The sequence below is a fragment of the Lontra canadensis genome, unplaced genomic scaffold (genome assembly GCF_010015895.1).
Source record: "Lontra canadensis isolate GAN:19392208 unplaced genomic scaffold, GSC_riverotter_1.0 scaffold66, whole genome shotgun sequence".
NCBI classification, from domain to species: domain Eukaryota; kingdom Metazoa; phylum Chordata; class Mammalia; order Carnivora; family Mustelidae; genus Lontra; species Lontra canadensis.
This window is the reverse complement of record NW_022631060.1, coordinates 10040373-10052938: the sequence shown is the minus strand read 5'-3', so window position 1 is coordinate 10052938 and position 12566 is coordinate 10040373.

The window sequence follows — 12566 nt, the reverse complement described above, 5'->3', positions numbered from 1 at the left end:
CCCCTGGCCCGCAGCCAGGCTCCGTGCCCAGCGCTGCTCCTCGGACGCTCTCCGGCAGCTCACCGGGCACACGGGGCTGGGGCCCCACGACCGGCCCAGGTGGCAAGGAACTGGCTCCCAAGGGGCCTGCCTGGCTGGGGCACCCCCAGGTCTCCCTGACCCTCCAGCCCCCACCTCCCAGCCACCTGGCTCCAGCCGGTTTTCTCAGCCGATTTGGGGTGGGGGTAAACCTGCAGAACAGGGGTCTCCCCAAAGCTCAGGGGCCCCGCGTTCTGGGACAACCAAGCAGCCTTGCCCCCCCACCCCCACCCCCTGTGAAGCCCGGTCTCCCCACCATCTCGGCTGCCCAGCCACGGTTCCAGACCCCCTCCCTCTGAGCCAGTTTCCCAGCTTCTCTGGGGTGCCCGCTGCCCCCCGCCCCGGACACGTCCTTCGGTGAAACCCCTTCCCATGGCAGCTCCCCCATCGGCCCACCCTGTGTTTGTTAGAGAGGGGCCGCCTGTGTTCACGGGCGGGAGTGCGACCCTGCCTGCACGACAGGGACCTGCACCCCCACGGCCAACCCCGCTGGGCCCCCAGACAGACACACCCAAGTCCCAGCTCCCGGCACCTGTGGATGGGGCGTCCCGTGGAATGAGTCGAGGTCGTTGGGGCGGCTCCTAACCCAGGCACCGGTGTCCTCGCAGGGAAGGGATAGAAGCCCACGTGACCTCACAGGCAGAGGCCGGGGCAATGTGCCCCCAAGCCCAGGACCGCTTGGAGCCCCGGAAGCTGGGAGAGGAGAGGCAGGACCCCCAGCCGCTCCTTGCAGAGCTTGCGGCCCTGGGAGGTGACGCACAGTGCTGGGTCCTGTGTGAAGCCGTCCGGGACACTCCTGCAGCCACCAGCCCAGAGGGCCGAGGAACTGAGGTGGACAGGCTTGCTAGTGCCCCCCCGGACCCCCCACAGACCCAGGCCAGGGTGAGCTCCCCCCAAGCTCTCCTGCATCCAGACCTGGCTCCCGGGTGGAATGCAAATCCTCCTGGCTTCCCGCTCCCTGAGCAGGAAACTGGGCGGGATTTGAATGTGGCTTTTCCAAGCTGGTGACTATTTACCAGGAGGTGGGGACCTGGACAAGGCCTGGGTGTGTCTGGGAAGTGACAAGGCCCGGGCCGGGGCCCATGGGAGGGGGTACAGGGCATATCCAACAAAGTCCTGCAAATAGGGTGGCTCAGAGCCCTTGGATTCTGGCTCCAGAAGTCCCGCATCAAGGTGTCACGGGCCCCTCCCCGCCCCCTCTGGCTCCTGGGGGTTCCAGGTGTCCCTGGGCAGTGGTCCCCGGGCCCCAGTGTCTGTTTCCATCCTTCCGTGGCCTTTCCCGTGTCTCTCTGTCCAAACGTTCCTCATCTCATGGGGACACTGGTCAATGGATAGGGACCCACTGTCCCCACTCTGACCTCATCTTAAGCAGTGACGCCTGTGAAGACCGCATCCCCCTGATCGGTCCCATTCTGAGGTTCTGGGGGACATTCCTCTACCTACGGTACAGGTGGCAAGGTGGGGAGAGTGTGTGGCTCGCTGGGGGCCGGGGGGCCAGGACAGGGACCACGGGGCTGCTGTCTGGGACCAGCCCTCCCTCCCTCCCGCCTGCCCAGGACCTGTCAGGCCAGCTGCCTAGTCTGGTCACTTCTGGCCACATCTGGACATGCGTGCTGCAAGCAGGAGGCATACAGTGGGATGTGGGGGCGCTGGGGGTTTGGGGCCTGGGGCCCAGTCCTCAGGCTGGCTGGGCGGGGGAGGGGGCCTGGAAGGGATGGCAGGGGGTGGCCGCTGGCCTTCCTCATCTGACTCTGGGCCTCTGGCCTCACTAATGGGACATGGGGTTCCAAGCAGAATTGGGGAGCGCCAACCTCATCATCCAACAGCCACCCCTCACCCCCCCATCCAGCCTGGGGACAGGGTGGGGGGAGCATTTGGGCGTGGTGCCAGGCACTGGGGGTGCTGGTGGTGGCACGTTGCCCGAGGCCAGGCAAATGGGCCCGGTGGGCAGGGCATGCAAATAGGATTTGCATGAGCAGGTTTCTGGGGCTTCAATGCCCCCCTTGTTCCTGGGGTGGGGGCGAGTCAAGGAAGCCGCGGGTGGGATCCTGTCTAACCCCTGGTTGGAATCCTCTCCCACACATCCTGATCCGGGAAATGGAGGCAAAATCTCCAGTCCTGTCCGCAAAAGTAGTGGGGGCTCTCGCGTGGGGGGCGAACAGCCACCGCTTTCCAGAGGCCGTCAGGGAAACGGCCCCAGGGTGGACGCGGCCAGGCAGCTGGGCCCCAGGAGTCTTGCTCCAGCTCCTCCCCACGCTGTGTGACCTCGGGCAGGCCCCTCAGCCTCTCTGGGCCCTTCTCTTCCTCCATGAGATGCAGGGGGAGAGCAGCAGGGAGAAGGCCCCAACCAGTCCCACACCAGGCTCTGCAGGCCAGAGGGCAGCACCGTGGCCCCTGTCCCCGCGTGAGGATGCAGGTCTCGCTGGGACAGGCGTGGAGGGCGCGGAGCTGGGAGAGGGCAGTGCGGGTGGGTTTCCCCACCCGGAAAGGGCCTGCCTTGGAGGCCCCCCCCCCCACTCTCCTGGTGGTTTGGGCAGACCAGGACCCCGGGCCTTGGAGCCATCCCTCCTCCCTAGACTCGCCCCGAGTGCTGGCTGTGGGCCGGGGGCAGAGGGGCCTCCCCTTCCCAAAGGCCCTGCCTCACCCACAGAGAGGCTGTCCCGCCACCGCCCGGGGAAGGCGGGGTTCCCTCCAGACCCAGTGACTAAAACAGGAGTCAAGGAGGTGGCCAGAGCCCGTCCCCTCCCACAGCACCCACCGCCCCACCTGGGAGCAGGGGACCCCCTCCTCCGGCTCCCACCTGGAGGCTGGCAGTCCGGGGCACCTACCTGCTGTCCCTGTTCCCGGCGCCCTGACATGCGGCTGCTGCCAGCGAGCAGAGTGAGGGTAGCCCAGCCCAGCACACGGGACACCTGCCCGCCAGCTCCCTGCTCCTCCCCTCCCTGCCCTGCAGCCCTGGCACCTGGGCAGCCAATGCCATGACCAGTACGGGCACCACCTGATCAGGGCACAGCAGACCCACAGGCCTGCTGTTCCCAAAGCCGCTGGCTCAGAGGACCAGCCTCTCTGGCCTCTGGGTTCCCACAGGGGCTTCTCGTAGGGGCCGCCTCACTGGCTGTCACCCGCTCCACGTGTGGCCCAGGGCTGGGTCCGGCCAAGCCACACTGACGTCCCTCAGTTTCTCTCTCTAGCCAGCAGGAACGGCTGACCCTGGGGCGCGGGATCCTAGAGGCGACCCCCGTTGAGCATTCTCATGCAGGCCAGGCGGGGTGTGTGGGGTGCCGTCGGGAACCCCGGAACCCAGGGCTCACGCCCTGAGCATCCTTCAGCTCTTGAACCACTCTGGGCCTCAGTTTCTCTGAAAAGCGGGTCCCCGAATAGTCCAGCTTCTGGAACCGCTGGGTCACACCTGGCCACAGAGCCCCGATGACCCCTCTGTCTCCCCCAGGATCCATCTGGAGCTCAGGGAGGACTGGGGGACGGCCTCAGGCCTGCCCTCTGGGACCCCTACGGCCACCAGAGGGCGCCCCAGGACTGCGAGCATGTCAGGACGGCGGAGGTGGTCTGGGTGGCAGAAGCCAGCTTTGCCCTTGGACGGGAGGGCTCGGACCAGTGCCTGTGGTGCAGCCCGTAGCTTTGCCGGGAGCCCACCCAGCGGGTAGAGGGGTTTTCTGAGACCACTTAGGAAATAAGGGGACCCGGGCATGTGGAACCCACAAGCCCTCGGGGCCTCAGGGCCCATGGACCAGACTCTGAACAGGCCATGTGCAGAGGGCCAGATCGCAGCCCTGGTAAGGCGGGCAGCTGGGGGCTCTGCAGGGCCAGTCCCCACCTCTGAAGGACCAGCCTGGGCTCACACACCCCACCCCTGCAGCCTGGAGAACCCTGCAGGTGTCAGGGAGGGTGCAGAGTGAGGGGGTCTCCCCAGACTCTCCAGCCTGTGGGGCCCCTTCCTCCGTTCCTGTCCTGCCCCTCTGTCTCTGCCGCCCCAGCCACCCCCAGCCCAGTACCAGCCCGTGCTTCTCTCCTGCCGACAACCCTCATGGCTCCCTATTGTCGCACAGAACACAAACCAGCCCGTGGCCCCTGTCCTCCCCTGGCCATCGCCTACCTCCCTCTCTCCAGGCGTCTGGACTCCCCTTTGCTCCCTTGTCCCCACCTCCCTTCTGCTGTCCCCCTGCTCCTCCACACGCCCCCCCTCCCAGCACAGGGGTCTACTGGGTCTCTCTCCCTCGATTCCAGGTGGCATTCTCTGGGAACCTGGCCCTCTGGAGTGACTTTCCATGTACTTGTTTGCTGCCCGTCTGCTTCCTGCTCGAAGCTGTGGGCCCTTGAGGCCGCTGGTGCCTCCTGGGCTCAGACCACAGCTGCTGGGGGACCGAGCAAGTGTGCAGGGGTGTGTGTCTGTGTTTGAGCCACTGGGGGCAGATGGGACAAACTCAGCGGGGCCGGGGGTGCATCCAGACCAGCCTCCCTCACTTTGTGCAGTTGGCCGGGGGGCCGGCACCACACGCGATGGACGGGACTGGTCTCACGTGACCTTTTGGGAGTGGTCACATGGGCAGAGAGCGGGACCAGCATCCCCAGGTCACTGTCCCTCTATGGTGGGGGGGAGGTGGGCAGGCTGACCACAGAGACCCACAGAGACTCAGCTGAGTCCTGGGAAGGAGGACGCCAGCACCCGTGTGGCCCTGGACGGGCAGACCTGCCCCGTGCCTGCCGCCGGCCACACAGGGTGTCACCTTCAGGAAGGTCGGCGCCCCTCTGGCCCTCCCGGGTAGAGAGGACAGGTCAGGTTCTGCAGGACAGGGCCACCAAGCGCCCACCTGAATGCCCCCAGCAGGGGCCAAGAGCTCCGTGGCTTTCGAGGTCGCCCATGCAGAACAACACAGACCACCACCCTCCCCCTGTCCGGGGTCTGCCGCCCCATCTACACGGCTAGCGGACCCAGCCCCCCAGCCCGGCCTGCCCGCCCCAGAACCCGTGGTTGTGAAGCTGTCCCCAGGGGGCCCTCGTCCCACACGGCCCCAGCCAGGTCCTGAGGGTCCTTCGGGATCCCAGCCCAGGATCCTGGGTCTGGCTGCTGGGCCCTTGTCCTCCGTCCCCAGGAGCAGGGACCAGAAAAGGAAGGGGCAGAGGGTGGCGGCGAGGCCTCCGGCGTCCAGCCTCCTGGGCAGCACCTGTGTTGGCCACCTCTCTGCCAGGAGCCCGCGTTTCCATCAACCCTGGAAGGGGCCGTCGACCTGGCCCACCCCTCCCCCAGGCCCTCTCCTTCCAGTCCTCTCCTCCTGGAGCGGAGCCTGTGGAGCTGCCTGCCGGCAGGCACACACCCACCCCGGCCCTTGGAGGGTGCTGCGGGTCCAAGGCGGAACGACAAATAAAGGAGCGTCTCCTCCAGCATGGGGGGCGGCCCCCCACTCAGGCAGGGCAGAGCAGATGTGGCTGCGGGAGGCTGGGCCCAGGGAGGGGGATCCCCAGGGAGGGGGCTCCCCCGTCCCCTGGGGCACTCGGAGTCTGTCCCTCCTGCTGCGGGCGCACCTGCGGGAGGGGCCGTGGGGCTTGGGCTAACCCTCCCCTGACGGCAGAGACGCCTGGTCCCCTGGCGAGGCGAGCACGTGACAACGCCGCTGGCAGGGCTGTTGGGCCGGGACAGCAGTCCCAACGGAGCCCTGCGACCTTGTAGTCACTGCAGCCCTCCAGGCCCCAGGGCCCTGGGGAAGTGAGCTTGCGGTGCCGGGACCTGTGTTTGTGTCTGTCTGTGTCTGCGTCCGTGTGTCTGCGTGTCTGCGTCCGTGTGTCTGTGTGTGTGTCCATGTGTCTGTGTGTCTGTGTGTCTGCGTCCGTGTGTCTGTGTGTGTGTCCATGTGTCTGTGTGTCTGTGTGTCTGCGTCTGTGTGTCTGTGTGTGTGTCCATGTGTCTGTGTGTCTGCGTGTCTGCATCCGTGTGTCCGTGTGTGTGAAGAAACCAACTTCCCCTTCTCCGGGGCCAGCAAGGCTTATTACAGGCAGGGTTCCATGGGGGCCCCACGTCCCGGTCCCCGGGCACCGCCCCGCTGTCCCCGCCATGCGTCACCCTTCCGCTCCTTCTGTCACCGGTTATCGAGCAGCTCCTACGTGCCAACACCGTGCCGGGGGCAGGCGAGACACAATGAACAATGAGACGTATCAGAACGAAATAAAAGAAAGAAACGATTAAAATGGCTGTGGGAAAAGCAGGGAAGAACCCACGGTTGGGGGATTTTATTTTAAACGGCGTGTCAAGGACTACCTCATCACAAAGGTGATGTTTGTGCGAGTAACTGAGGGAAGGGTGGTCCGTCTGTCCGTCATCCATTCACCTGCCACCCCCATCCATCCATGCGTCCTGCCACCCCCCACCCCCCCGCGCCTCCGTTCCCCTCTCCAGCCGCCCGGTCACCACCGTTCGCCGCCCCTCCTGGGCACCTGGACGCGCAGCCACGAGTGGGTCAGTCTCAGCCCTCCGGGGCCCACCCGCCGGCAGGGACGGCTCTTTCACGGGCTTCAGGGAGCTTCGGGGGAGCAGGGGAGGGCTCGGCAAGGTGCTGTGCACGGTCTCCGAGGCTCCCTGTGGCTTCTCCCTTGGTTAGTGGATCTCCCAGATGAGACCTCTACCCCGCACGCCGGGCCTGGCCTTCCGCTCACCGGGCCTCCCCTGCGCTGGAGCCAGGCGAGGCTGGGAACTCAGTAGGCGCCCAGGGAGTCCTGGCTCGCCGCCCCGCTCACCCCTGCCTCTTCTCCTCCATTCATCCCGTCTTGCTCTTGGCTCCACCCGCTCCCCCAGCCCCCCTGCCAGCCTTTGGCCTGACCTGCTCACCTGTCCTGTCCAAGTCCACTCTTGGCTGAGGCCCAGGCTGGCTCTGGCTCCGAGGCAGGCCCCAGGAGCCCCTTCGGAGGAGCCACCCATTGGCTGAAGTGCAGTCAGCCACACCAGCCAAGCGGACGAGGACCCTGGCCAGGAAATGGCCCCGCTGGCCCTGGGGGGTGGGGGACGCACCACCTAGTCCAGGTCCCCCTGGCCGCCATTCTCCAGGTGGCCGGGGACACCCACCTGCCTGTCCAGCAAGGAAAGGCCTGCTCGGGTGTCAGAAGCTCCTAGAGCCGGGGCAGCGGAGGCCGGGTGCAGGGGTGAGGGCTGCTCTCTCTCCGGGCTGGGCTGGGCAGGGGTGTGCCCCCCCGGGACCCTGCCTGGCTTGGAGGACCGCAGACCCCACCCTCGCAGGCCACCAGGAAACCAAGGATTAGGGTGAGTGTCTGAAGCGGCACGTTTTTGGGGTGATTTCACCAAAGGGCACGAGGCCGCACACGCTCATGACAGCTGGACGGGCCCGCAAAGGTCGAGTCTCGACTTCGTGAGCAGTTGGCGCGCTCCCAGCAGAGGTAGTAGCAGGCGGGCCGCCAGCCGGGGCTGAGCCCAAGTCCCCAGGCTGACTTCTCCGTCCCCAGGGACCACAGCCAGGACGGCTGCGAGCAGGACCTGCCCCGTGGTAGCCACTGCCTTGACCCTCGTTGCTGGGATTCTCGGGGCTGGTCCCCAGGGCTCGAGCTCTGAAGGGGAGGGGGGCTCCAAGGCCGGTGGGGGGATGGGAGGGGACCAGCTACGACGCCCTTCCGAAGACAAGCCCCCCACAAAGCAAGTGCCAGGGGCCCCACGCGCGCGCAGAAGGGCTGCAGAGGGGCCGGGCTGTGCCACGAGAGCCGTCTCGGGGACTCCCCCGAACAGGGAGCAGGAGAGGAGCCAGGGGAGCCGTGATGCCGCATGAGCTACCCTCAGACCAAAGAAAACACGGGGAAGCTCGCCACTCGCCCATGGGACACCGGGCGGGACTTGGGGTCCTGGGCTGGGAGGGCGGAGCGTGGGCGTGTGAGTCCGCGGGCGTGGCCGTCAACTCCACCGCTCTGGCCTCTCTTCCCACCGCCTCTTCCTTCCTGACCCACCAGACCCTACTGCTCCAAGGCTGTCCTTAGGGGTGTGGACAGGGCACCTCCGTCCCACTGTGGTCACAAAAGGGCTTGGGTGGGTGCACACGCATACGTATGTGCCGTACCTGTACACAGGAAGGACCCGTGCATGCCCACGTGCCCTGTAATGTGTGCGCACACACGGGCCCACACACAGCCCCTAGCCTAGTGCCCTGGAAGGAGGTGGGGCAGTGAGCGCAGGCGGCAAGTGGAGGGGACAGGGCAGGGGCCTCCCACCTCCCTGGCACCCGTGCAGTGACGGCCTGTCCAGCGCGGTCCGTCCTGCTTGGCCGTGAGACCCACCGAGGCGAGGCCTCTTGCTGGCGGGGCCGGGCACACAGTCGGAGCTGGCCGGCTCCGTGGCGTAACATTGATCCAGCCCTCCAGGGGGAGAGACGAGGTCAGCTCGGCACCCAAGGGCTCCCGTGTGGTCTCTGTACTAGTGTGGTGCCCAGACTTGGGGATGCTCAGGGTCCCCTGCGTGGGAGGAAGAGGAACTCCCTGACATGCCGATTCCTGGGGCCTCCCTGGCTGCCCCGCGTCTATCTGCACGGGGAGCTCGTGCCCCCCCAGAGCCCAGGCCGTTCCGTGTCCAGCAGCTGGAGACCCTGCCTCGGGGCTGCTGTCCCCGCCGACTGGGGCAGCAGGGGTCTCCGCAGAGGGCAAGTGTCTAGGGCCCATGTGCACAGCCGCCCACGGGCCAGGCTGGAGAAAAGGCAAGCGTGGGGCCGGCGGCAGGGGGAAAAGCCTTCCCCAGTGTGCTGTCATGCTTCCGAGGGACCCTCACCAGCCAGAGGGTTGCCCCCAGCAGCCTGCCCTCCCCCTCTCGCCGCTCTTCCCGTGCACCCTAACTCCCAGGAGGGCAGGGCTGCTGCCGGAACGACGGGTGCTCAGTGAGGACTGGAGGCTGAGTCTGAGGTCGCCAGCTGGGAAGCCTCTGGTGGTGCCCCCCGGCCCACAGACCTCGCAGGAGCCACACATGCCCACCATCCCCAGCCTCATTTTACCCAAGAGTCTTTGACCACCCTCTGACCCCACGGAAGGAATGTGGGGTGGGTGCGGGATGCAGGGGGCCACGAGGGGAGCTGAGGGCCGTGTTCAGCCTAGGGAGGGGCTGTGGGCAGGAGGGCGGATCTGAAAGGCAGCTGGTCGGCTGGGGCCTGGGTCAGGCTTGTACTTCCTGCTCCTGGGAGCCTGGGCCCTTCCCTCCCTGAGCCCAGTGAGTCCCAACCCGGCTCCCCATGCCCGCACACCTGGCCTCACCCCCTGCCCGCTCCCACCGGTCAGCCCAGGGCCTCAGTCCCTCTCCCAGGCCACTCCCGGCTCCTGGGAGTCCGCAGGGAGCTCTCGGCAGTCCCCAGCCGGCTTCCCATGCTTCCCAGAGTCCCCCTGCCACGGCCCAGGGTCCCCGGAGCAACTTCCCACATGGCTCAGGGCACCCCGAGAGCCCCTTGCTCTCTCCCCGCCACGGCCCCAGCCCGGCACATGGCCTTCCAAGCCTCCCCAGGTGCGTGGGGGGCGACCTGTCATAATTTTAAAAATACAGAAGCAGACACAAAAGTCCGGTTGTTCCTGTCACAGCCGTATTCAGCGGCCGCCCAACAATGGCCAATTCAGCGGTCGTTGGGTCTAATCTCTGCCCCGACTCGCACCCCGCCCTGCCTGCCGCCGGCTTCAAAGCCGTCCCCGACATCACAGGACTCACGGGGGCAGGAGGAAGTAGCGCCATGTGCGGCACCTGTGGCTTCTTCCTCCTGAAGGTCAGTACTAACGGGGCGGGCAGGACCCGCACGACCGTCCCTTCCGTACTCGGCTGCAGAACAAGGAGCCCGAGCTACCAGCAGAGGGTCAAGGAGGCTCTCTTGTTGCGTCGCTGTGAACGGAGGTTCTTTGGAAGATACTGGGTGTCTTCTGCTCCGTGATTCTGTTTCACACTCGGATCATCCTGCTGTGGACAGGCCCCTCCTGAAACTCTTCAGTGCATGGGCAAGAGACTAACTTTGTTTGCAGACAAAGGGCACAGCGGTTAATGCCACTGTTCCCGATTCGAACTCAAGGATGGGTTGTACCTCCCGGGTTTCCTCCTCCTCCCTCCCTTACACCGAAAGTCTTGGCTCTCAAGGAGCCTAACGTCCCGTGCATAATCCCAAAGTAAGAGTACTAGGAGTCCTAGCACTACTGTGACGGGGGCTCTTTGAGTTCCTCCGACCTCAAACGCTGGTGAAAATACTGACAACGGGGTCTCCGGGGGGACTGTGCGGCGCTCCGTTCAGCTCCTGGGGGGACGTTCCTGTCGTCTGAGAGGTTTCCTGTTGTGACCAGCGCCGCGTGCCTCGCGTTCTGCGTTCCACGGGGCTTTGGGTCCGTTCCTGAAAGTGAAGCTTCCCTGAGCGCCTGGCCAGTAACGCCGGCCCCCGCCCACCGGCGATGTGCGTGCGCGGACCCTGGGGGCCTCGCCCTCGGAGCGTGTGGACGTCCAAACCTCTGGACCACTGCCAATCCCATAGGGGAGCAATGCCGCCGGCCGGCAAGCACTTTTAATTTGCATTTTACTTGTTACCACTGACGTTGCTTGTTTCTTCTTAAGTGCAAAGATCACAGACTCCCCCTTGCCCTGGGAATTCTTGGCGTCTTCGGCCCACCTCTCCGCGGGCTGTCTGCGGTCTCTCCCATGTCGGATGTCCCGCGCCAGCCAGCGTGGTTAATCCTTGACCTGCCATCGAGGTCGTAAACACTCTTGCCCGCTGCTCATTGGTCTTTCCGACTTTGCTAATTTCAGCTATTGTCTGGACTTCAAGCACCGTTGGACGTGTTTCCCTGCCTACAGGTGGTTGCGGAATTCCCCGGACCTGCTTACAGAACCCACGTGACCCCAGCTCGACTTTTATATCTAAGCCTCTGATCCTTCTGAAACCTGCTCTTCCTTCGTGGCCTGGGAGAGGTGGGTCCAAGCATACTTTTTTTCTCTCCTTCCTCCACGGCCCTCCACGTGTTCCAACACCACCCAGTAGAAGAGCGTCGTCCTCCTTTGGAGGGTGAAGTGGCCGTGTGGACAGCACTCGCTCCCACGTGCATGCATTCAGAAAGCACCGACTGAATGCCCCCTGTATGCCCCCGCCTGTCCCCTGGGGCTCTGCGGAGGCAGACTCTCCACCTCCCTCTGGCTGCCTGCCCGGGGTTGTACTCCCCAGGGAGCTTCCCTAGCCTCAGTGGCCCTGCAGTCTCCGGAGTGCCGGGCACAGGCTGGGACCCACGTCACTCATTTGTCTGGGAATACAAACGGCTGGTCGTGGGGGGCCGTCAGGGGTTACGGGTACCCTAGCCACCATCAGGACCTGGTTTTCTGCTGGGGGGGGGGCGGGTACGTGAAATCAATCAGCCTGGGTGCTCAGGAAGACCCGGGAAGTGTCTGGTACGTTCTGGTCCCTTACATGAAAGTCCTGCGGTGACCCCTCTTCCCTGGGCAACGTCCCCAGAGAGGCCTTTTTTCCCTGTCCCCCTCCCCGATCCTTCACTCCCACACCCCAAAGTGCAGGGAACCAATTGCCTGCCCAGCGATGGCCCAAGGCAGGGTGGAGGACCTCACACACTGGACCCCATCCTGCCTCTAAACCCCTCACCCCCGGCGTCCGGGGAAATCCATGGGGTGCCATGGCAAAGCCAGGGTGGAGCTCCAGGAGGAGAAAACACCCATTCTGCCCATCCCTAGGTCCTTGAAAATGCCTTGCCGTGACCTGCCCCGCGGTCAGGCCCTGCCCACACCGCTGGCGGGCTGTCTCCAGTGGGCCCCACATCTCCCATGGGCAGGGCTCCCAATGGCTGTCCCTGACCGACAGTGACCCAGGCTTGCCTCCTGTCCGATGGCCCCCAGTGGGCACCGACCCGACCGCATTTTTCTCCACCCACAGGGTCAATGGGCGGGCACAGGGAAGGGGGTTGCTCAGGGTGTTGGAGGAGCTCACCCGCCGCCCTGCGAGTGTCAAGACGGTGAGTCCGCGCGTGCCCTAGGGTGCCCCCCTTTCTCCCATTAACCCCAGCCTCCCTCCAGTGAAGTGGGTGCCCGTGCCCTCTCCAGCTCTTTGCCCTGACCGGGCGCTTAGCAGTCGCTGCACCTGCGCCCGGGCCTTCCTCCCCAGCTCAGCAGGGCGCTCGGCACCCGGAGAGCAGGTGGGCGTGGGGGGCGGGGCGCGCACGTGGGCGCAAGTGGGGCGGAGCAGAGGAGCGCGGGACGGAGCGGGCGGAGCGAGTGAGTGCAGAAAGGCGGGAGGAGCAGGTGGGCGCCCACCCGGCGGGACCCGGCGGCCAAGCGGCAGAACGGCCCGGGGCGCGGGCTGGGGCGTCCGGGAGCGCCGGTAGGTCCGGGCGGGGCCTCTGGCCAGGGGCGGGGGGCGGGGCCGCCATCCCCGGGGACCCGCCCGTGGCCTCCGCCCCCTCCGGCCCCGCCCCCACGCCCGGGCGGGGCGGGCAGCGGCCCCCCGCGGCCCCGCCGGCAGAAGCGGCCTCCCGCA